At 34.4% G+C, this 26,831-nt stretch overlaps 1 pseudogene; it reads right to left on the bottom strand.

Annotated features, from left to right (window-relative positions):
- Window positions 1-23,698: 23,698 nt before the first annotated feature.
- Window positions 23,699-25,429, bottom strand: LOC120138560 (annotated as a pseudogene).
- Between the last annotated feature and the right edge of the window lie 1,402 nt (window positions 25,430-26,831).

Genomic DNA, 26,831 nt, shown 5'->3' with positions numbered 1-26,831 from the left:
TCACCCTTCTAAACCAGGCAGTCGGCTACAAAACAGCTAGTTGATGCTCTATTTAGAACATTCATAAAATCATCCCAAAGACTATGCTCCCAAACAAAAAAAATCCTTCTAATCTCGACATTCCAAGACCAAGAATCATTAACTTTGGAACTGAATTTACAAACCTTACCAGACTTCTTTATTGCAATGGCGAAAATTCTCGGGAAAGCCAAACTCAACGACGAGACTTCAGTCCAATTATCCTCCCAAAAATCGATGGACCTACCATCCCCTAACCCACATCTAATATTATTTCTAAAACTGTCACATTGGACAATGGAGCTGATATATTTTTCCACACTCAAGAGGCTTTTCTCGGATGCACGAACCACGGAAATGGGGACGATTGGTCAAAACCGTACTTGGCAACCACAACCTTCCTCCACAAACAATCCGGCTCGAATTAAATCTCCATAGCCATTTGTTTAATAAAGAACGATTCCTTGTCCGAACATCAAACAATCCCAAACCCCCTTGCAATCTCAGTGCACACACTCTATCCCATTTCACCCAGTGAATAGCTTTCCCAGAGGATGCACCCCATAAAAAACTTGCAATCAGTGAATTTAACTTTGAAGCCATCGATGAAGGCAATTGAAACAAAGATAGGTAGAATACTGGTAAATTATAAAGAACATATTTAATCAAAGTGATCCGAGCTCCAAAGGAGAGAAACTTCCCTTTCCACCCTTCCAATCTTGAGTGGAACTTATCAACAATAGGCTTCCATAAGTCGGAATAGTTTTTAAATTGTCCCAACGGGAAGCCTAAATATTTCGTAGGAAATCTATCCCACTCGCACCTTATAGTAGCTACCCATTCCATGACGAGACTATCTTCAATGTACACCCCATATAATTTTTACTTATTCCAATTGAGCCTTAACCCAGAAGCCACTTCGAACACTCTTAACAATCTCTTTATATTTCTTACCATCTCCAAATCCACTTCAGATAATATTACCAAATCATCTGCAAATTGAAGATGGGAGACTCGCATCTCAGAAGAACCCACCACAACGCCTTTAATCAAACCAGACTCAGCAGCTTTGTTTAGCAGACCACTCAACGCCTCACCCATCAAATTAAACAACAGAGGAGAGAGGGGGCACCCTTGTCTTAACCCTTTCCTAAAGTTGAAACTGCTAGATGGAGAACCATTTACTAAGATCGAAATTGACGCTGTTGAAATACGCAAATTATTCCACTATCGCCACTTTCACCCAAAACCCATCTTTTTTATGATAAAATTCAGAAAACTCCAACCCTAAGCTTTACTGAAATCGGCCTAAAAAATAACCGCTTCTCCTTTCCTTTTAAATAAATCATCTAAAATCTCATTGGCTATGAGGGAACAATCAGTAATTTGTTTCCCCGCAATGAATGTGAATTGGTTTTCGCCCACCACTTCCTTTATACAACCGATAATCTCTTTCAAATGACCCTGGCCATAAGCTTATACAGACTACTCACTAACCAAATAGGTCTGTAATCTTCACAACACTCGGGAGCAATCTTTTTCGGAATGAGAGGAATGAATGATTGATTGAAACATTCATCATTCAAATTACCCCTGTGAAAATCCTCAAAGAAATTCACAATATCCTCTTTTAGGATGTGCCAGAACTTCTGATAGAATTCATGGTTGAACCCATCCGGCCCTGGCGCCCGAGACCCGTCAGCTGACTTCAACGCACACCAGATTTCATCCTCGGTAAAAGGGGCTTCGATAGCTTTTCTTGATGCTACCTGTAACTTCTTGACTTGAACTCCCCATCTTCTATTAGGAATCAAACTAAATGAATTATAGCTCTCCCTGAAGTAGTTAGCAAAAACCATCGAGATTTTCTTCGGCTCATTCACCAAACAATTCCCAACTCGAATGGCGGAAATATTATTTGACTTACCTCGAATGGAAGCAGTAAGGTGGAAAAACTTTGAGTTTCGGTCTCCCTCCTTGAACCACTTTAATCTGGATTTTTGCAACTATTCCCTTTCCTTTCTACGATACCTTGACCATAATTCAGATTTGAGTGAGCGGAACTCTGCCAGTATTCTACTGGGGTTGTTAGATACTATCACTGAAGATTCGAGGGCCTCAATTCTACTTCTATTTCTGAGATAGATGCTGATTCTTTTAACTTTACTTCTTTAACCCACGATTTCGGCACACTTTTTATCTCAGTCAGAAATCAACCAAAACCTTGACTTTTGCACCTGCTCTTCACAGATTTTACCAGCTTGAGGTAACCTTGATAATCGGCCCAACGAGAGAACCATTTAAAGGTTCCTTTGCTTCGGATCACCCTTTCTTCTTTAAGATAACGGGTTGTGATTGGATACAGTTCTCGACAATATAGATTGGATTAAATTTGGAATTCTCACTAAGACCTCAGGGGAAAGAAGAAATCTATCCAATATGGTGGCACTAGTCGATGAACCCCCTCTAAACCAAGTAAATAATCCTCCACTCTCCAGATACCGGAAGGTCGACCAGTTCTCTATTCCGAATGAACTCACCAAAGTTGGACATCGAACAAGCATTAGCAGTTGCACCAATCTTTTCCTCTGCCACTTTCACTGTATTAAAATCCCCACCAGTTATCACTGGCAACCCCGCATTCACGATGAAATCACTAAGCTTGTCAAAAAATGCTTTCCTTTCATTATAGTCATTTGGTGTGTAAACATTTACCACCATCAACTTCAACTTAAACAAAGGTAAGCATCCTTGTAAAGCCAAAAACCTCCTGTCAATGATCTTCTTGTCCACAAAAAAATATCCCATAAAGCAAATAGGCCACCCGAGGCCCCCTCCGATGGAACAATTGCCAAATCACTGCCCTGCCTCCCCAGCAGCCTTTTACACAAACTCGGTTTTACTACGACAAGCTTTGATTCTTGAAGGATAATTTTAACTCTACACGCCGAGATTTTTCTAGAAGTAGCCCTCACTTTTTCGGCCTTTCCCAATCCTCTAACGTTCCACGTAACTATAGAAAGACTCATAAAAACATGATAATTCACACACGATAGACACTTCGTACCTGAGAAACTCATCTACAATCTTCAGTCTCGATTTCCACTAGTCTACTTGCAACCGCTTCAACCGGCGCCTTAAATTCTACTCCAAGAACTCTTCCTACTTCCAAAATTGCATCAACTTCGCCATCTACCTCCTCACATTTATTCGAAGCAGTTGCTGCTACAGTTTGAGAACTTACTTTATCTCCCACAACTTCCACACTTGGACCACCATTTTTCTCTTAAAGCTGAAATCGCCCTCTTTTATTGCCCTTGCTCGACGGATTATTTTTCGGACGACTATAACTCCATATGCTCCTGCCATGTACTCCATTCAAGCTCCTTTTCAACCCTCTTTTAGACATATTTCGATCTGTACTCTGCCCAGGTGAAAAAAGGATTTGTATCCCGAGCCACTGATTCACCAGACGAAACTAAATGTTTTCCACCATATTAATTGGCACTAATTGTAATCTGGACCCATTAGAAATTGCAGGATCCACTTTACAACTCCTTTTATACAATTCATTTACCGAGAGTTCACACTCTTTCCCTACCAAACAATTGTTTGGCCCACTACCACACACAATAGGCACCTCGTGAAGCCCATAACTATTTAAAGGCACATTCACTTCAAAAGGAGAATTCCCTTTGAGCACGTGTAAATTTAACTCAAGCACATTATTCTCAACCTCACACTTGGCCCCACCCTTAAATTGAAAGGAAAGATTGTCTTCTAGATGGTCACATTCCATAACTGCACCTGAAAAATCTGGAATACCAACCGCATCTGTGCCTTCTTCTCCGACCTCCATGTCAAACGACGAACTGCCATCAATGAATTTTCAGTCACCCTCAAACTCCTCAGTGTGAACTAAAATTGATGAAACTCGACCGTTTACAATGATAGAAATTCTGTTTGAATCACAGACTCCCTCTGGACATAAACCAACACTCTCGCAACGTCGAAAATATTTCGATTAATAGTTTCATTGTCAATCTTTATAACCCTACCCCATCTACTGCAAAGTTCTTCAAAGAATTTAGTATCCCATTTTTGCAGAGGAACTTCACGCACCACCACCCAAACCTTAATCCACCTATTATCATCGAAACCCTCAAGCAACTCCAACTCTTCGAACCATACTTTCATTACTTCTTCTCCAGCACCTCAAAAGCTATGACTTATCTGAGAATTGTAAAACGGCCAAAAAGCCATACCATGGGCACACTTTGACATCGAAACCTTCAGATCTTAATCCATCTTGCACAATCTTACCGTTGTACATTCCTTTGATCTGACCAACGAGACACTGACTCCTTCAGCTCATCTTTGATTTTAAAATACATATATGTTTATCACTTTTTTTCATGCAGCACGACTGAAATCTCTGATTCATCTTCTACCACCCTTACATTCACAGCATCCTTACTTCCACAACAGAGCCTATCTTCTACCACAGCTTTTTCATCGACCATCATACTACCTTTGGGCATTGCTCCTAACAGTGCTTCCTTGAAGGATCTAGAATCCTTAAGAACGAGCTTTTTCTCCAAACCTTATGGTTAATGCACCAGAGTCTATAATGATAATACATGCTTCTTTGGAATAATATTTCTACTCAAACCTATTAGAAGAATAAAGTCTTGAAGATTCAAAATATATTTATTCGGTAAGCATAATGTGAATAAATCATTAAACGACTATTTGCCTTTTCATTGCGACTAGGAGGGTTCGATAGGACATGTATCCATCTATTTTCCACAAATCCATCCACACCATCAATCATCTTTACCGTTCACTTTCATAAGAGATCTTTTGATTTCTTTATTATCCTACTTTATTTTCAATTTTTTTATCTTTTGTTTATCTTGTTCTAATCTTGTTTCTTACCTTGTTTCCAACACCTAAAAGAAACTCTAAAAGACCTTAGTTGATGTCATCACCTTCGCTATTCATCTCTTTGTTCTTCGTCGAGTCTAGAGTTTTCTGAGTTTGATTTTTTAACAAGAGCAACGTTCATTAACCCTCTCCGCTTCCCTATCACCTTAGTACACTGATTGGCTTTTTTCCTCACAACAACGCCCATGTTCTTGTCTTTAAAATCCCTAATGATACAATCGTCAACTAGTCTACCATCCCTTTCTCAACTGCACGAATAGTTTCATACATCTTTTCGAATCTCACAAAAGCAAAGGTCGACTTTTTCAGTTTTCTCCTTATGTTCCTATATGCTATAAACACATCCATGACTTTTCCATACTCCTGAAAGACTTCTCTTAGTGTTGAAAGATGTACCCTCTTACTCACATTGTCAATGAAAATTGAATATCCACTGCTCCGACGGCTGTTGAAACGTTAATCCTATGTTGAGGCTCTCCAGCTTCAATGATTGTTGAAACGCCGCTCTTGCACCGACTCTTCTCATTCCCTCGTCTAATTAGATCCATTAGTAATACCGCAATTTCAATTAATACAAAAAAAGGTTTTGCTTAAATTTAATTATAAAAACATAGTATCTTTGTTTAAGGATATGTTGGTTATAAATATATTACATGAAAAATAAAAGAGTAAACTACGAATTTAGTCACCTATTTATTCGTAGTTTCATTTTGATCATTCAATTCTTTTTTTCTCAAAATCATACCTAAAGTTACGTTTTTATTTTAGTCACCCGTCTTTAAAAAATAAACATGACTACTGCATGGTAATTCTTTTATATTTTTCAATGATTGTGTGTCATTTCCTGATGGTGACACGTTAACATTATTGTTAATTTTCTAACGGATAATGACCAAAATGAAATCAAAATGTAACATTATGTATGATTTTAAATCGTTGGATGACCAAAACAAAACCGCAAGAATGAAGAGTGACTAAATATGTAGTTTGACCAAAATAAAATTAAATATAAAAATTAGCCCATTTAGGATATAAATCATATTTGAATTTTAATTTTGAGGTCCAAAGTCTGATATACTTTCTATATCGACACTAGTTTATATCATTATGTATAGAATAATATCGATATTACTAATAGTTTTATGATCTTATTAACATGTTGTAACACCCTCAGACCGATGCGAGTGACCCGATCCGATTTGAGGTGTCACATTAGGGCCACCGGAGCAACCCACAATAAAAATCCGGAAAAATTAGGATTTCTGTTAAAACACGTGAAATCATAAACCAATTTGTAATTAAAATATAAGTTCAGAAAACCATTCATATATTACAAACCAAATTAAAATCATACAAATTTCATATTCAGTATAAAAATCAAATGACTTACATGCCCCCTAATTACACTTGTACCATACTCTTCAACCCAAGCCAAAAGAACTCCCACTACAAATGTCAATAGCTACGTTGGATCAAATCTTCTAACCTGAAATGGTGAGTCAAAGAGTGAGCTTTGGGAAGCTCGTAATACGGAACTACCAAGTGATGCTGAAAGACATGCATATAAATGGAAAAGCATAATTTTTCCTTACTAATTCAGACGTCTACAAGTTTCCGAAATGAGCTAAGGTTCCGTTGATATTTCTTCGAATAAAATATAGGAAGCTTACAGTTCAAGGAAAATTTCAGAGGACCAGGTTCAGGAGATCGAAATAGGATGTCTTGTGTGTTCCAACCAAAATCCAGTGAAAAGTTACAAATATTTTTAAAACAATAACAATTTAAAACGTATTTTTAATACCATAATAAAACCCTCCAACCGAACACCAATATACAGTTCCCCAAAACTGCATCCATAAGGACTTACCTAGGTCATTAGGCATAGGTGTCAATCTAAGGGAGCACCTGGAGTCCATAAGGTCTTACCCTAGCCAAAGCTAGATGCCCACCTGAGGGGTATGCCCTCAGGTCCATAAGGACTTTCCCAAATCACATAGCAGAGGTGCTACCCTAAGGGAGTACCTTAGGGTTCATAAGGTATTATCATTAGGCCCATTGAGCCTAAGAGCCCACCCAAGGGTTGCCTTAGATCCATAAAGAGTTACCAACTGATCGATAATGAACCTATATAAGGAATTATCAACTGATCGATAATGAACCTATATAAGGAATTAACAACCTGTAGAGACTTGATACCAGATCCTAGAGTACCCCGGAGAAATTAGTTTTCAAACAATATATTATGGTAGTAGAGAAATCAGAGCTCATACATATCAATTAAGTAGAAACAATATCCAAAGATCATGAATCAGATAGGTAGGCTTAAAACTTCAGTAACTCAGAAATCTATGTAAAACATATTTCAAAACAGATAAAACAATCATTTGCACATGATATTTCAAACATATATTTAAAACAGGTAAATGGCACACAAGGAACACACTAGAGGATCCAATTATTTTTCGAAGGTACTTGGTAATTATCCAACAAGGTAAACATGAAACTTTGTCAACTGATCGAACTTGAGTAATGAGATCCCTTTTTAAAAAGTTGGATTACTAACAGACTGATCAATAATTAGGAAAGTGATACATTAGTATCTTATAATATTCGGATATAACCCTAGGATGTGTCAAAACTGCTACATCAGAATTATTTAAGATTCAAATATTCCCGTGGTGATTCCGTAAATCATGCACATGTAAGGGCATTATAGTCATTTAAATTCCTGAGAAATTTTGTTAATTTGGTTTAATAAAGGCAAGCAGTTATTTACAATATTTTAGATTTCAAGTGTCTTAGCCAGCTTCTAACTCCATTTGAACTGATAAGATCCCAATAATGTGGTATTTACTGAGTTTACGGGTAGAGTAGTCTCACGAATATTCATTTTTAGTACTAATTGCGCCATAGAGTTCAGTTGAGCTAAGCTGAAAACTTTCAGAATTATCATTGATCGAACCTCGAGGAGATGAACATGTATTCAATCATTCTATGACTTGAGGGTATCTTAGGTCATTTACCCTATAGGGGCATTTTGGTCATTTTACATTTCAAGGGCATTATAGTCCTTTCTTTCGTCTAGTATTTCTATTTCATTCAATTTTTCGAATAATTCAAACATGAATATACTTCTAATGTTTTAGTCTTTAGGTGCTTACTAATAAATCAATAATTATAGGTCTTGTACTTTGTCGAATGTTAGAATCCGATTATTAGTAACTATCCGAGCATGTAAGGAATTTAACAGATAAAATAGTAGTTTATTGAATTAAATACAAATTCTCAAGGTATTTTCATTCTCAGAGTCAGTCCAGGCCATTTTTACCTCATAGGGGCAATCTCGTAATTTTATAACCATAGAATTTCGGTATTAAAACTTTTAACAATGAAAAATAGAATTTATAAATTCTGAGGCTATTTATTTTCCGGATGATCTCTAAACTTGAAATTATTTCTTATCAATCTTCAAATTTCTTATACGAGCCAAAAGAGATTTTTACCCCATTCGGATCGAGTTTAGAAATAATTAACTATACAGATGAGACCAAACATATTCATCCATGTATTTACCGATACCAACATTTTCCATAAAGCATGCATAAGGTAATAATGTATTACCCGATTTTTGTGCTCCACTGATTGAACATTTAAACTCCATTCGATCACTCTCGAACTTGAATCCAACATCCGATAATATCTCGGATACATATATGTTGAACAATGTTTTATAATATTTTGATATAAAAAATTATGGTAAATTTTTTGGACTTGATTGAATTTATTCAAAGTTTTCAAAAATAATTCAAAGTCTATTAAACTAGAATTTGAGCACAAAACTATTTTTCTGGGTACATAATACGATACTATTCTTACAATATCAATACTACATTAACAGTATCGATATTGTTCATGTGGTACCGATACCAAAGGTAAGAGAAGTATCGATACTCTCTAGGTAGTATCAATACTACCAGTGTTTTCCAAATTGCTCAAATTCCATAATGCAAAATAGGTATCGATACTCAAAGGGGTACCGATACCATGAAGCATAGTATCGATATTGTTCAAGCCTAACAGTCTTTAACGTATAGTTTATTTAAATATTATAAAGGAAGTACCAATACTCATTAAGAGAGTACCAATACTCCTGTCCTGGGCAATTTTATTTTGCAAAAATTAATCCATAACCGCTCCAAATTATCCCCAACGGCTAGAAACGACCACAAACTCATTCCAACATATAAAAACAATTTGAGGACACTTGAAGAAAGTTACCAACACCTATCCAAGCAATCAAACACGAGAAATTTTTTTCAAGTTTATTTTCTTTCTCTTGTAAATATTTGTGTTTTGAGCTTAATTGTATATCCTTAGGTTTTGCTTTTGTGAGCTTAAATCTTGTAAACACCCATCCTTTTGTGAGGTTTTCTTGTTTACACATTTTATACCTTTGTAAAATGGGAGTGGTTCTATCTTAGCCATTGAAAAGATAGGGATTTGTAAAGATTATCTTTTTGTCCTTGAAAAAGAAACAACAAATTAGTGAATTTGTGTAAAACCCATAACCCGTATAATTATACCTATACAGATTATAGATGTCACTCGAATTTCTAAAACCATTTTCAATTCTAGAACGATTTAAAATTTATTTTCTTAAAATGGTAACGGATATTATAAAAATATCATATCATATAATTTATATTTCGCTACAACAAATTTAATTCAAAAGATTTTTTTATGAATAGTGTACAGTGTACTGATGCACTGCTACAATACGTGAACAGTGCATCGATGCACCAAATTTCAATTATAACTGCTATAGTAATTTCAGCATTATACAAAACTCATAAAATTGCCATTTTGTTTCCAAATTTGTTCAACAAAGCAATTAAAACATTAATAGTTACATGCCACTAATAAATTCAACATTACATCTTAGGATGTCTTACTGATATAGAAATATACTTCTTGATGCTTGATGTCGCTTTGCACTCCTTATTCCATTACTGGCTTTTTACCTACGCGTGAAAATCATCACACGCTAAGTATATACTTAGTGAGGCAATTAAAACAATATACAGTGCAATACAATTCATGCATGAATTTCAATGTCCAAATCAAAATGCCATAAAATCATGTTACATACATGTGCAATATCTTACCATTTAATACCATAAGCTCATAAGATTATTTTACCCATACACTTACCATTTATCCATAAGTTCGTAAGCTTATTTTACCAATACACTTGCCATTATTCCATAACCATATACCATAGACAATAGCCCAATATACAACCCTGAGGACCCTAGGTACACGAGTCAAATATAAGCACAATAGTGCTAATCTATATGACACACAAGGTCGTGTCACTATAATTCGTATGACACATAAGGTCGTGTCCACCGTCTGTACTAGGTATCTTAAGTACAGTTTCGTATGGCACATAAGGTCGTACCCACCATATACACTAGGTATCCTTTAGTGTATCCCGTATGCAGCTTACTGTTGGACTCTATTGGCATTCCAACTATACCTGTCCCTCAATAACTGACTTGGGCATATAATCTATTTTATTTGATCCATCCATGGAAAAGTATATTATCATAATTTAGCATTGGGCAATTCATACCCGAAATAACATTCATGGTAAAATATCACAATTTTCATAATCAATGCATTATATTTTCAACCTTTGACATTTTTTAAAATATGTCAAATATATGGTCAATGACATAAATATCATGTCAACATAAACAAGGTCGATATATCGCAAGTCTTCCTATTATGTATAAAACATCCATGTATAATGGCATGCATGTATTGCACTCACCTTGACACTTTATAATTTTTCCAAATATTTGTGCCTCACTATTGTCCACAATAAACCATTTTCTATTTGACTTGCTTCGATCATAAATCAATTACGATCTGTATAATTAAAAAATTCATAACAATACATATGTTAGTTTTATACTAACATAAACATATCCCAAGATAGCTCCATAATATATTTGAAACTTATTATCTATCAAAATACTTATCTCTTAATAATTCCTTTTAACATTGGAACCAACTTTTCCAATTTACAAAAAATGGTCCTTTACCATTTTATCACTTACATTCTTAATACCAATAATTCCAGCCTTAAATTTATTTCCATTCAAATGCTTTTACAAAAGCATAATTACATTTAAGTACCCCAACTATACAAATGTTGTACTTAATTCACAAATCTTTTCAAACTTCCAAAATAGTCATTTTTCACATATAACACTCATTTAAATTCCCAATCAACAATTTCCAGCATAATACAAAATTATACAACACTTATACAACAATCCCTCAGTTTTCCACAATTTACGAATTGATCTCCAACTTTTCAAAAATTATGAAATGGTCCTCAAAATTTTCTAATACTTGTAGAATACTTCCTTCATCATTTCCAAGCCATATATAATTTTTTCATAATTTTTCTCACTCACACAATCCATGGCCAAAACTTAAAGAACAAGTTCTAGAAAGATTTAACATGTTCTAATCATCATACAAGCCTGAATATGAATCAACTGTTTCACAAACATCAAGATCTATCATCAATTTCATGATCCCTTTTTATGAACACAACCTATAAAATTTGGGATCTTTGCACACCAATAAGATTATCATGCAATATTGGTACCAAATGATAGCGTTTTTCGTATATAACAATTTTCTTTTACAACTTACTCAAAATCCTAAGTAAATTGCTTGAAAATTGAGTTGAAGTTTTCTCTTACCTTAGGAGAAAACCCACGGCAAGCTTGGATGAGGAAGAAGCTGAAAATGCTCCACCATTATTGATAGTCTAATATTAAATAATCCATCACATGGCATAATATTACATAATGGCATTTTTTTATTCAAATCAATAAGAAATTCCATATTTACCATTAATGAATCTCCATATTCACCATAAAACCTATACACCTCATCCTTATCATCTTTCAAAGTCAAAGATGAATTATTTTGACTTTGATTTACGAAAATTCCCATGAATTTTCAAAAATTGTGTTTTAGTCACTATATTCCACTGTTTTGGTTAAATATGAAAAATCGCACATTTCCAAACCAAATTTCTCTAATCCAAAATATTACAATAATATTTTCAACCAATTTATAACATCCTTCAATTTTTGTAAAATTCCAACTCAATATGAAATTACCGATTCCTTATCGGCTTTAACCCTTTCTCATTTTTCTTTACTAAAATTCCAAATCCAAAATATGATTTCCACAAAACCCCACTCTCAAGAGTAAACTATCTATTTATAGAATAAAATTCTTTTTAGGAACTTCATCACTTAATTCCCTAAATTTTTCCAAGTTTATACTTTGACCATCAAACTTTCAAAAGTTACATTTTTGTCACTACCCAAAATTTGGGGTATTACAAGTTGTTAGAAAATTCTTAGTGAGGAGCCAAGGTAGTGGATAGAATTTGTTGAGAATCAAACCACTATAAATCTTTGTGCATCAATTTTCTCATTCGTAATTCTCCTTAATCCCTAATTTTTTTCTCAAATCCACTTCAACCCCTCTTTGCAAATAATTCGATTGATCAATTTGAGTTTCATCGTAATCATAAAATTGGTATCAAAGCTTGACTCATTAGAAGGTTTAACAACCTTGAGATGATCCTTGAAGAAGTTCTATCTATTTTTGAAGCAACGTGAATATGGCTTCCACCTTCAGTTCATTCCACATGGAAGACTCCCAACCGATCGACAATCCTCCATATTTCAATGGAGTCAACTACCCTCATTGGAAGAAATTAATGAATCTATTCATCCAATCTAATGATTTTGATGTATAAGAGATGATCAAGAATGGTTACTCTTCTCTAAAGAAGAAGACAAGGAGTGGAGTGCCCAAGAAAAGAAGAAAGCTTAACAAAATGCTAAGGCTATACACATGTTGTTTTGTACATTTGGTTCATATGTCTATGAAGGAGTTTCTTCTTGTTTAAATGTCAAGGAGCTTTGGAATAAGCTCAAAGAGATTCATGGAAACAAGAAAGAAGAACCAACAAAGGCGGTGTGCTTAATGGCTCTTGAAAAGCCCGAGGTATCTTCTAACTCTAGTGAATCTAATTCATATTCTTTTAATGAGTTACAAGATGCATACCATGAATTTCAAATATAAGAAAATTATTTCAAATTTTAAAGTTGAAAACGATTTTCTTTTGAAAGCAAAAATGGATTTTGAAAATCAAAATGAAATTTTGAAAAAAGATTTAGAGCTTTCAAAAGTAAAAATTTGATTTGATATAAAAGTTAAGCTTGAATGCTTAAAATAAAAGGGAATCATTTTAAATAATTCATCTAATTTCATAATGACAAAATGCTCACATTGTTATTATCATGGTCATAAGGAACATACTTGTCCTTTAAATAAAGGAAAACATTTTAAAATTAAACAAGTATGGATTCCTAAGGGAAAAAGTGACATTGAAACTAATGTTCAAGGATCTAAAGCAATTTGGATACCAAAATCCAAATAAATGTATCTTGTAGGTGTGTGGAAACAATGGTGATGAAAGTAAAGATACTCAAATGCTCTAGCCACACTTGATATGGAATGCGTAACCTCTAAGCTTATTTTAATTATCTTGCATAATTGGTTGCTTATTTGATTTAAGCATGCATGAGTTTTGATTTTAAATAATTTTATGTTTTCTATATCATGTATATTAAAAAGAATTGTGATGAACATTTTATAAAGTTTTAATGATTTTTCAAAATTGTTTGTTCATCATAATGAATTTTGGTCAAAATTGGTTTTAATGCTTTTTTTTATAATTTTTTTTAATTTTTGACCTTAATGTAAATGTTTATGCATGTGATTTATTGCAAATGATATATCTCTAACAATTGATATCAATTTTTCAAATGCATAATATTTTTGGATAGCTTTATCCACATGCACTTAAATACAAAAATTGGTATTGCATAAAGTATATTAGACTTGGATATATTGAATTTCATATGTTACTAACATGTTTGTTCATCATTGTTGAAATTCAATGTCTTTTAAGTGTCAAACTTTTAAAGTTAAATTTTTTTGGAATTCATTTATTGAGGGGAAGCTTTGATTTTTCAAATGATTTTATGCTAAAAGTTACCACTTACTCTCCATTGTTATTTTTAACTTTAAATTTGAATTATTTTTTATATAACAAAAATGGGGAGAAATATGAGTTTGAAAAATTCAATTTCAAGAATGAAAAAGGGAGAGCTTTAATATTTCCAAATATTGCTTTTTCATTAAATGTTTTATTAAAAGGGAATTTTACCAAAACAAATTTTCAAATGTTGTTATATAAAAAAGGGGAGATTGTTGAACATTGTTTTATAATATTTTGATATAAAATATTATAGAAAAATGTTTTTGGACTTAATTGAATTTGTTCAAAGTTTTTAAAAATAATTCAAAGTCCATTAAACTAAAATTTGAGCACAAAACTGTTTTTTGAGTATGTAGTATCGATATTGTTCTTACAGTACCGATACTACATGAACAGTATCGATATTGTTTATGTGGTATCGATACCAAAGGTAAAGAAGTATTGATACTCTCTAGGTAGTATCAGTACTACCAGTGTTTCCAAATTGCTCAAATTCCAGAATGCAAAATAGGTACCGATATTCAAAGGGGTACCGAACTACTTTACACAGTGGTATCGATATAATGAAGCATTGTATCGATATTGGTCAAGCCCAACGGTATTTAACGGCTAGTTTATTTAAATATTATAAAGGAAATATTGATACTCATTAAGAGAGTATCGATACTCCTTGTCCTGGGCAGCTTTATTTTACAGAAAATTAATCCACAACCACTCTAAATCATCCCCAACGGCTAGAAACGACCACAAACTCATTTCAAAATATAAAAACAAGTTGAGGACACTTGAAGAAGGTCATCGACAACTATCCAAGTAATCAAACACAAGAGAAAAGTTTTTCGAGCTTTATTTTCTTTCTCTTATAAATATTTATCTTTCGAGTTTAATTGTATATCTTAGGTTTTGTTTTTGTGAGCTTAAATCTTGTGAACACCCTTCCTTTTGTGAGGTTTTCTTGTTTACACATTTGATACCTTTGTAAAAGGGGAGTGGTTCTATCTTAGCCATTGAAAAGATAGGGATTTGTAAAGATTATCTCTTTGTCCTTGAACAATAAAGAACAAATTAGTGAATTTGTTAGAAAATCCTAAGTGGGGAGCTAAGGTAGTGGATATAGACTTGGTTGAGAACTCAAACCACTATAAATCTTTGTGCATCAATTTTCTTATTCTTAATTCTCCTTAATCCTTAAATTTTTCTCAAATCCACTTCAACACCTCTTGGAAAATCAATCGGTTGATCAATTGAGCTTCATCGTAATCCCAACAATATAAACATAAATTACATCGAAAATAGGGCTTAATTGTGGAAAACATCGAATCGAAATATAAAATGTTGAAAAATAGCTTATCGGTTTGAATATGAGAAACGAACTTCGAATTCAACTCATAATTCAAAACATAAAATATGAATTTTCAGATATTTTGACTTTTTGGTCAAAGTCAACAGTCAACGGTCAGACTGGTCAATGGTTAGATCGATCAACAGTCAGACCGGTTCGGGTCGACTAGACCCTATTCAGACCAGGTCAGGCCGATTCGGTCCACCCGAACCGGTTCTAGAAGGTTTCCTTGGTTGGGGAAGAGCTTCACGCGTGCTAGCCGGCGCATGAGACAACGGCAAGGGGCAGTCGGTCGGTTAATTATTCTAGTGTATCAATACATCATTTCCAACCAAAATTAAACCCAACAATCAACCAAAGCCATGGAAATTAACCAAAAATTAAAAACGAGCTTACCAATGCCGATGATTGGTGAAAATGATGACGATGGGCGATGAACCCGATCGGGTTTTGCTTGGAATCATGCGAGGGTGATGATAGCGAGGGCGGTGTGGTGAGTCGGCCACTAGATTGGCCAAAATCATGGAATAACTGAGGTGAAAGAGTGGGTTTTTGGCGGCTCTTTGCGGTGAGATATTCGATGAACAACACCGACTTTCGAAAATGGGTTTGAGAGGTTTTGATCGTCGGTCGAAATGAGTCAGATGTGAATGGCAGCGTACTCCATAAGTGGTCGGATAACGAGGAATCGAGGTGGAATGAGATGGCTACTAGGGATTAGGGTTTTGTGAAATTTAGGGTTTTAAATTTAATTTAAGGTTTAAAAAACCCGGGAAAATTTTCAAATATATTTTTAATTAATTTACTCTCAAATAGTGACCTAGGGTAGATGGCTAAGGCATGGGTAACCATCCCCTAGGTCACAGGTTCAAGTGTCTCCTGCTACCTAATTTCCATTTTTTCATGATCAGAAGAATGGAAAATTCAGGGCTATGTCCCTGAACTTCCCAGAATTTTTAAACCAACCCAATTGTTTTCAAAATTCACCAGTTTGGTCCATAAATTAATTTTTAAATCTTTAATTTATTATTATTATTATTATTATTATTATTATTATTATTATTATTATTATTATTATTATAAAATAGGGTGTGACAATTCTCCCCCTAAAAGAAATTTTTGTCCTCGAAATTTACCTGAAGCAAACAAATGCGGAAACTGAGTCTTCATTTATTTCTCTGCCTCACATGTATCTTTTACAAAAATACTATTCCTCTACTAAGTCTTACCCAGCTGAGTATACATTCCTATCATAACCATTCCTTACCAATTCTCTGAATCGGAACATTATTCTCCTCGTATAACCAATCGGACCTTAATTACCAATACTTAATCAAAATATTACTTGCTTAACTTCAATACAACATACATATATAACTGATTTCTTTCATACTTGATGGAATCACCTCGAGCTTACTTCTTTACCAAGTACCCAAACATTTTCCTTTAATCATACACTGATTAAATCATCGAGGTACAAAGCTCAACACCTATTGGGTTTCAATCTCCTGTAATTAGAACAAGAATGATTCTATAAATTCTTCAATTACATTCATCAATGCAAAACTTTAGCGGGAAACACCTTGTCATTGCTTGGACCAATTACCTTGTTCTTCAGTCCACTTGGGTAGTAGTTCTTAATCTCGAAACTTTACTTAGAAAGTTAGATTATGAGCTTATCATCACAGAACGTTTGGGAAGTAGCAAAACTCATATTTAGGTCAAAATTTTCAACCAGTAACTCGTACGTTACTCGTGAAGCGATTTTCAGAATCTCAACAAATGTTAACGATATTCTTTTCCATCACATATCAAACCTTAATGAAAACAATTACTTATATATTTCAAAATGTGATTTAACATCATATTTCTGACTCAGAAGAGTATGGTCATAATATAGGGGCACGTACAGACCATACACCTTATGACAGTCGATCGGCTGGTTTATCAAGAAAAACTCGACTCAACCTAATATCTGATACCACTAAATGTAACACCCTCAGACCGATGCGGGTGACCTAATCGATCTGAGGTATCACATTAGGGTCATCGGAGCAACTCATAATAAAAATCCAGGAAAAATTAGGATTTATGTTAAAACATGTAAAATCATAAAACAATTTGTAATTAAAATAAAATTTTAGAAAACCATTCATATATTACAAATCGAATTAAAATCATACAAATTTCATATTCAGTATAAAAATCAAATGTGACCTACATTCCCCTAATTACACTTGTATCGTATTCTTCAACCCAAGCCAAAGGAACTCCCACTACAGATGTCAATAGATGTGTTGGATCAAATCTTTTAACCTAAAATAGTGAGTCAAAGAGTGAGATTTGGGAAGCTCATTAATACGAAACTATCAAGTGATGCTGAAGGACATGCATATAAATGGAAAGTCATAAATTTTTCTTTATTTATTCAGATGTCTACAGGTTTTCAGAATGAGCTGAGGTTCCACTGATATTTCTTCGAGTAAAAGACAGGAAGCTTACAATTCAAAGGAAAAGTTCAAAGGACCAAGTTCAGGAGATCATAATAGGATGTCTATTGTGTTCCAACTAAAATCCAGTGAAAATGAACATGTCTTTTTAAAACAGTAACCGTTTAAAACTTATTTTTAAGACCACAGTAAATACCTCCAACCGAACATTAATATGCAGTTCCCCAGAACTACATCCATAAGGACTTACCCTAGGCCCATTGGGCATAGGTGTCAATATAAGGGAGCATCTTGGGTCTATAAGGTCTTACCCTATCCAAAAGGTAGGATCCCACCTGAGAGGTGTGTCCTCAGGTCCATAAGAACTTACAAAAGCACATAGTAGAGGTGTCACCTTAAGGGAGTACCTTAGGGTCCATAAGTCTTACCATTCGGCCTATTGGGCCTTAGAGCCTACCCAAGGGTCGCCTTAGATCCATAAGGAATTACCAGTTGATCGGTAATGAACATATATAAAGAATTACCAGCCGATCGGTGTTAAACATGTATAAGAAATTACCAGCTTGATCAGAGTTGAACCTATATAAGGAATTACTAGCTTGATCAGAGCTAAACCTGCATAGACTTCATACCAGATCCAGAGTTCCCCGAAGAAATTAGTTTTTAGACAATATATTACGGTAGCAAAGAAATCAAAGTTTAGGTATATCAATTTAGTAGAAACAATATCTAGAGATCATAAATAGACAGTCATGCTTAAAACTTCAGTAACTCAGAAATCTCGGTAAAACACATTTCAAAACAGATAAAACAATCATGTGCACACGATATTTCAAACATACATTTAAAACAGGTATATGGCACACAAGGAACACACTAGAGGATCTAGTTATTTTCCGAAGGTACATGGTAATTATTCGATGAGGTAAATATGAAACTTTGTCAATTGATCGAACTTGAGTAATGTGATCCCTTTTTAAGAAGTTTGATTACTAACTGATTGATCAATCATTAGGCAAATGACACATTAGTATCGTATAATATTCAGATATAACCCTAGGATGTGTTAGAAACTGCTACATCATAATTATTTAAGATTAAAATATTATTGTGGTGATTCCGTAAATCATACACACATAAGGGCATTATAGTCATTTAAATTCCTAAAAATTTTGTTAATTCAGTTTAATAAAGGCAAGCAGTGATTTACAATATTTCAGATTTCAAGTGTCTTAACCAGCTTCCAAATCCAGTCGAACTGGTCAGATCCCAATAATACGGTACTTACCAAGTTTGCAGGTAGAGTAGTCTCACAAATATTCATTTCTTAGTTCTAATTCCGCCATATAGTTGAGTTAAGCTGAGCTATTCACTTTCAGAATTATCATGGATCGAACCTAGAGGAGACGAACATGTATTCAGTTATTCCATGACTTGGGGGTATCTTAGGTCATTTACCCTCCAGGGGTATTTTGGTCATTTTATAGTTCAAGGGTATTCCATTCCTTTTCTTTCGTCCAATCTTTCTATTTAATTCATTTTTTCTGAATAATTCAAACATGAATAGTACTTTCGATGTTTTAGTCTTTAGGTGCTTACTGATAAATCAATAATTATAGGTCTTGTACCTTATCGAATGTTAAGATCCGGTTATCAGTGACAATCCGAGCGTATCAGGAATTTAACCTTATAGGGGTAATTTTGTAATTTCTTAACTAGATAATTTCAGTATTAAAGCTTTTAACAAGGACAAGTAGAATTTAGAGATTCTGAGGTTATTTCTTTTATGGATGATCTCTAAACTAGAAAGTATTCCTTATCAATCTTCTAATTTCTTATACAAGTCATCAGAGTTTTATTAAGTTACCAACTTTTTACCGTATTTGGATCGAGTTTAGAAATAATTAACTATACATATGAGACCAGACATGTTCATATATGCATTTACCAATACCAACAAGTTCCATAAAACATGCATAAGGTGGTAATGCATTACCTCGATTTTTTTACTCCACCGATCAAACATTTAAACTCAATTTGATCACTCTCAAACTTGAATCCAACGTCCAATACTATCTCGGATACTTATAAACATAAATTACATCAGAAACGAGGCTTAATTACGAAAAACGGATCGAATCAGAATGTAAAATACTGAAAATAGCTTACCTTGTTTGAATTTGGGGAAACGAACTTCGAATTCAAACTCAAGACGTCGAAAACATAAAATATGACTTTTATGAAAATTTAACATTTTTGGTCAAATTCAACGGTCAGATCGATCAACAGCCAACGATCATATCAGTCAACAATTAGATAGGTTCGGGTCGAGCAGACGACCCGATTCAGACCGTGTCAGGCCGGTTTGGTTCACTAAACCAGTTCCAGAAGGTTTCCTTGGATGGGGAAGAGCCCCACGTGCGCTCGGCGACGCCTGGCGGCGTGTGCGACGACGACAAGGGGCGGGTCGATCGGTCGATTACTTCGGTGCATCAACACATCATTTCCAACCAAAATTAAACCCAACAATCACCCAAAACCATGACAATTATCCAAAAATTAAAACTAAGCTTACCAACACCGGCAATTGGTGAAAACGTTGACGATGGGTGACGAACCCGATCTGGTTTTGCTCGAAATCACACAAGGTTGATGAGCCGAACACCGGATCGACTGAAATCGAGGAATAACCAAGGTGATGGAGTGGGTTTTCGGTGACTCTTTGCAGTGAGATCTTCGGCGAACGATGCTTACTTTCGACAATGGATTTGAGGGGTTTTGATCGTCGATTGATGGCGAGTCAAATGCGGGTGGTGGCACGATCCATAAGTAGTCGGACGACGAGAAATCGAGGTGGAAGGCGACGATTACCAAGGATTTAGGTTTTGGGAAATTTGGGGTTTAAAAAACCTAGGCCAAAAATATCAAATATATTTTTCATGATCAAAAGAATGAGAAAATTCAGGGCTAAGTCCCTCAACTTCCCTGAATTTTGAAACCAACCCAGTTGTTTTCAAATTCACCATTTTGGTCCCTAAATTAATTTTTAAATCTATTATTATTATTATTATTATTATTATTATTATTATTATTATTATTATTATTATTATTATTATTATTATTATATAGGGTGTGACACTTGTAGTATATAAGAGAATGTCCAGTTAAATTTAAATATGAGACATTAGCTTCCTATATGTTAATAATACTATAAAGAGAGTAAACTTATTATTTTCCAAGTCGGACTAAACGGTAACATTGAGTTGGGCTAAAGTGTGAGATTCGAATTTATAGATTTAGGCCTTAATTAGTGACCTTAATGGTGTAAGGATATTATGGTTGACCTTAGTGGCGTGATTATGATAGACCTTGACTTAGTAGTGTAAGCACAGACGTTTGTGTAGGGGCGGATAATGAATTAAACATACTTAATATAATGAATTGTATAGTGGAACTCTAATACTATATAAAGATGTGAGCTTAGTGACAATCAGGAAAATAATATGGACACTCGATGATATATTAATACGGCCTTAGTGGCGATATTTATCATACACGTGTATACTATTACGTCCTTGGTGATGCAATCTCGATGGATACAAGGATGAATTTACGTGGAAGCTGTGAGGGGCAAATGCCTCTCCACTTTGATGGTTTAATTGGTTTTAGGTCACTAATATTTTTGAAATTATTACAATTAAGCCTTTGTCTCTTCCAAAATCTATTGGTTTAATTATATTTTAGGACCCTTTCAATTTTAAAATGAAATTTTAACTTCTAATTTTTCTGGTTTAAGTACTCTTTAAGACGGTTTAATTTTAAAATTAGTAAAGTTAAACCATAACTCCTTTAAATTTTGTGGTTTATTCAATTTTAAAGACCTTATTTATTTCAAAGTTAAACAACTTACCCCCTCATAGTTCAATCCTAACTCTAGCCCTGAATGAATATTCTGAGATCATCTATATTTATATACTTGATGCTAGATGAGGTCGAGAGATGGCATATTGATACGCGTACATACTATATTGTCTAGAGGGCCTAATGATAATAGTTCATGGCTAGAACCTGAGTTGTAAATCAAGGAAAGCATGAGACTAGTTAGAGAAGCATGTCATTCTTGATATATGATCATGAATATACTTATTGCCATTTTATATTCTTCTATGCATATATTTATGACACTCATGATATAATCTTAGTATTAACGATATAATATTGAGCATGTGAAACTCAACTATTTGGATGTTTCCGTTCGTAAGTTAATTGACTCAGTGGTTCGTGGAGCACTATAATCATAGGATTAGCGATTGCTTTTAGGATACAATTCTAAATATTGTAGTGGACTTGCATATCTATAGGACTTTTACAAAAATTCAGTCTATAGGACTTATTTATTTTGAAGTTATTCACACACGTTAATTTAAATATTTTATGAGACTTGATGGAATTCAAATATTTAAAGATAAAGTATTTTAATAAAAATTGTATAGTTGTGGTCATTTCAGTGGCCCAATATAACACCTTGAACTCATACGAATTTAGGGCATTACATATTTGGGCACCAATATAAACCCTACGTCCAAAAATTAATCCTAAAGACTTCGATTTTGGCATAATCCTTCATTATCATTTTCTTTTTTTAAAAAAAATGAAAATTCTAGGTCCCAAAAATTATTTGCAAACACCTTTGACTTCAAGCTCATTTATTCGAAATTGAAATCAAATTGTCAACTCCTAAAAATTGATTTTCATTTATTTTTAGTGATTGTTATGAGGAGTTGCAAACCCACCCCGGCACGCCCCTGTTGCCGTACCTAACCTTTGATATTTGTTTCCGTCAAACAAATGTTCCCAAGAAGTGAAAAGAGTGGACATGTGCTTTGTTGAAACCAAATTTAAAATAATATATATTTAAGGGCTCTAAGAGCACTTCTTTAATGGACAGCCATGATTCAAGGCATCTTTTCTTGAGAACAATTCAAACTTTTTTATAACTGAAACATGGGTATTTAAAGTCTAAGTAATAAACAAACTTGGAAACCAATGGTTTTAAACTGTCTGAGAACCAGGAGCTTTTCCAGAGTTGAACTTTAAGAACACAATTCAGATAAAGAACCCAATAGAGATTCCAACAACACAAACACATTGTCAGTTTTTGTTATTTCTATATGTCTAAATTATGTCTGGAATCACTCTTCTCATTCTTTTCTAATCACTGCCAACCCTCTTTTCCTACTATGTTAATCCAACCATTTGTATTTTTCAAGTATTCGTATTCGAGCAGAGGGTCATGTTTAAGAAAAATGAAGAAAGGGAAAAGCCTGGATTTTGGAAAAGAGTGCGTTTCCTGGACAAATAAAGCAAATATAAGAAACAAAATGAAACAATGCAGCAACGTAGGCATCAAACCGTTAACAACAAAGCCTTTACAATGACTTGTCTCTTGTCATGTTTCAGATTCTTTAGCAACAGTTGATTAGCAGATAAAGTTTATACGAAGGAGTGAAAATGGAAAAGGGCTTAAAAAGCTCCACAAATGGAGGTCCCCAAATGAGAGACTCTTCCATACTACAGAGATCAAAAGGTATGAATGAAGGACAAGTCACTGCAAAAGTTGCTTCAATTTTTGTCCATGTATTTCGAAAGGAATTCATGTTTCGAGTCGCGCCAACTGTTACTTTTGATGGAAAAAGGCATGTCACATGGCAAAAAGGAAATACAGATTTCATTGAGAACATGATACATCAACAATCTAAGCTAACCATTATTTCATAAAAACTCAAAATCTAAGTAAGGACCAGATGACCTGTCTGAGTCTGTGGTTCCCTTATCATTTGGAGGCACTGAAGACTTAAATGCTCGGTTTAGCAATGTGATATCGATGGGTTTAGGGATGTCTGGAGGATGCGTGGTGCGGATAAGAGCCCAGTTAACACTTTCGAAGAAAGGGTGTTGCTTGATCTCAGTGGCACCTCTTTTGAAGCCTAATCTCTTTTGAGGATCCTTCACAAGCAGACCCCTGATTAAATCCTTTGCAGCAAAACTGATTGAACATCCCTCTGTAAATTTTAGGGACTGACCAACCACATTGAACAATGTTTCCCGATTGTCATTTCCCTTGAATGGCGTTCGTCCCTGTAGTAATTCATACAAGAAAATACCAAATGTCCACCAATCAACAGCACTCCCATGACCATCTCCTCGTATAATCTCAGGAGCTAAATATTCATGTGTCCCAACAAATGACATGGAGTGGGCGTTTGTTGGTTCTGCAATAAGTACAGGAAATGAATCTGAATTCACCAAATTTGTTCTTTCACTCTTCACCTTCCTTGATTTAGAACTAAGAAACCTAGGCTTAAAGCAAGATGGCTGCAAACAAGCAGGTTCTACGCATACCGGTAATTTGCACGCTGGATCAATGCAGGCTGGTTGAATGCAGTATGAAGCGATTCTACACGATGCCTCGGAACACGACTGAACAAGAGTAGGATTGACTAAACATCGCAATGACAAATCAAAATCTGATAGCATAATGTGGCCATCTTCCCTCACCAATACATTTTCAGGCTTTAAATCCCTATACACCACCCCCATCATGTGTAGATACTCAAGGGCTAGAAGGACTTCTGAAGCATAAAACCTGCAAGAAGATAGAAATTGATATTTTCAATCACATGAATTCAGAATATATCCACTCCAAACTATGGTTCAATAAAAATTATCCTTATAGTTGAAAGTCCTTAAATAACATTCCCTTAACTAGTACTATAAACAATAAGACAGAAACATATTAGTTAAACCTTAAAAGATAGAAACGAACCGTGCCGCGGGTTCGGTAAAATGCTTGCCCGGCTGCCGTTGCCGGAGAATATGAAGATCACCACCACTGCAAAACTCCATCAGCAAACAAGAAAACTTCTCGGTCTCAAAATGCGAATAAAGGGTGGGTAAAAATGGATGATCTAATAACCTCAATATCTCTCTCTCAGTCTGTGCTCTCATCAATTTCTTCCTCCCAGCTAACATCCCTTTATCCATAACCTTCATTGCAAACAAACATCCCATCCCTCTTAACTCAGCTAAATAAACACTCCCTATATCTCCACACCCTAACTTTTTCAACAACCTGAAATGAGCTAACCCCAAGTCCCCATCTTTGCCCTTAACATGCTGTATCGCATCCCATCTTCTATCATTTCCTTTATGAGGTTTCGATGTACAAAAACTCCTAAAACTACTCTTTTCACTCTCTTCACAGTCACTACTTTCCGCATTCTTACTAACACTACTACACAAACTAATGCTAAACTGTTCTTATTGACGCTAACATCTTGAAAACTGCCACTGCTGCTACTTCCGTTATTGCTACAACTAATAAGAGAATCAGACCCAGAAATGCTAACATTGTTATTATTCAAACAAAGGTCTTTGAGAGTGTTTGTGACTCGAAAAGCTTCAAGCTTTTCGTTTTTGGGAGGCTGTTCATCCATGTCTGAAACGAGAAACCTGTTTGATGAAATGCCCGAAAGTAAACAATGAATATCAGGGGTTTAAAAAAACAATGCAGAGCCTATCGGTCAAGGGAAATCTGGGGGTGATGTGACCGAGGCAGTCAAAGAAGGAGAGGGAGACGCGGGCTTAAACATGGGGAGTTGGAAACGATAAAAAAATTTGAACAGTTCCAAATTTCAAACAGTAAGGGTAAGAAATTAAAGAATATATATATGTATAAGAAGGTGGTAACTGGTAAGGGTTTTTGTTGTCTTGTTAATTTTTTTTTATAAACCCAAGGTTAGAGTTGGGTTATTGAGTCTTTTTCTCTTACAGTCCCAGAATATGTTACAGCTTATGGACAAAACAATGAGGCACAGAGAGAGAGAGAGAGAGAAAGAGAGAGACTTTGGAGCTGCGGGTGGAGGACCCAATTCACGGGGAGGATAACAAAATCTATTCAAAATTTCAGAAACGAAAGGATTAAAAATAATGGCATTTGAAACACCACCAATACCGTTAAAGGAAGAGCTCGGAGAATCACCAATTAATCCGGGTTAGCAAAATTTTATTAAATGAATCATTCTTATCACGTATTTATAGATTCATCCACTCAAAATTATTTATGGTACTATCTTTTTCCTGTCGTTTTTTTCTAATGATAAATTTTATTTTTTTCTCTTAAATGTAAATGTAAAAGTAGATGGTTACTTGAGAAATTAATTGTGAATTCATTAGTTTCATAAAAGAAAAACAGCGAGGTGTATGGTTTTTAATGATTGACACTGTAGATAACATGATGAGTAAAATTTATATAAAATGATTTTTTTATTTTAAGATATTTTAATTCTTATATTTGAGAATTTTAAATTAGACGTGGTATACCAAAACATACCATTAATATCACACATCGTATCGATGCACATCACTAATTAAATTGTTCTTATTAAATAAAGGGTAAAGTACACTAGATACTACTAACCTTTAAGCGTCAGCTCGTTTATACCATCTAACTTTTAATATTGTCAATTTAAGCACTAAGGTTTAATTTTACGTTCAATTATATCACTCCGTCGTTAATGACTTAACGGGATGATGGCATGACAATCGTGCACCATGACATTACCGATATGAATACCTCTCCAAAACGACGTTGTTTGCTTAAGAAAAAATATTGAAATATTGCGCTCGGGGTATTTGAACTCTATAACCCATGGTAGTAAAAGTTAAAGCTTAACCTAACCATTGGGCGAGCTTGAATTCTTACTTTATTATTATAAAATTTCTAAAAATTTAAAATTTCAATTAAGATTAATTCTAAAATTTTAAATAACTTACGGATTAAAAATAAAATTTTCAATTATATTTTTCTCTCTTATTCTTCTTCATTTTGATCTGCATACCCATT

Source organism: Hibiscus syriacus, unplaced genomic scaffold (genome assembly GCF_006381635.1).
Source record: "Hibiscus syriacus cultivar Baekdansim isolate YM2019G1 unplaced genomic scaffold, ASM638163v2 tig00110694_pilon, whole genome shotgun sequence".
NCBI classification, from domain to species: Eukaryota; Viridiplantae; Streptophyta; class Magnoliopsida; order Malvales; family Malvaceae; genus Hibiscus; species Hibiscus syriacus.
This window is presented reverse-complemented; position numbering and strand designations above follow the sequence as displayed.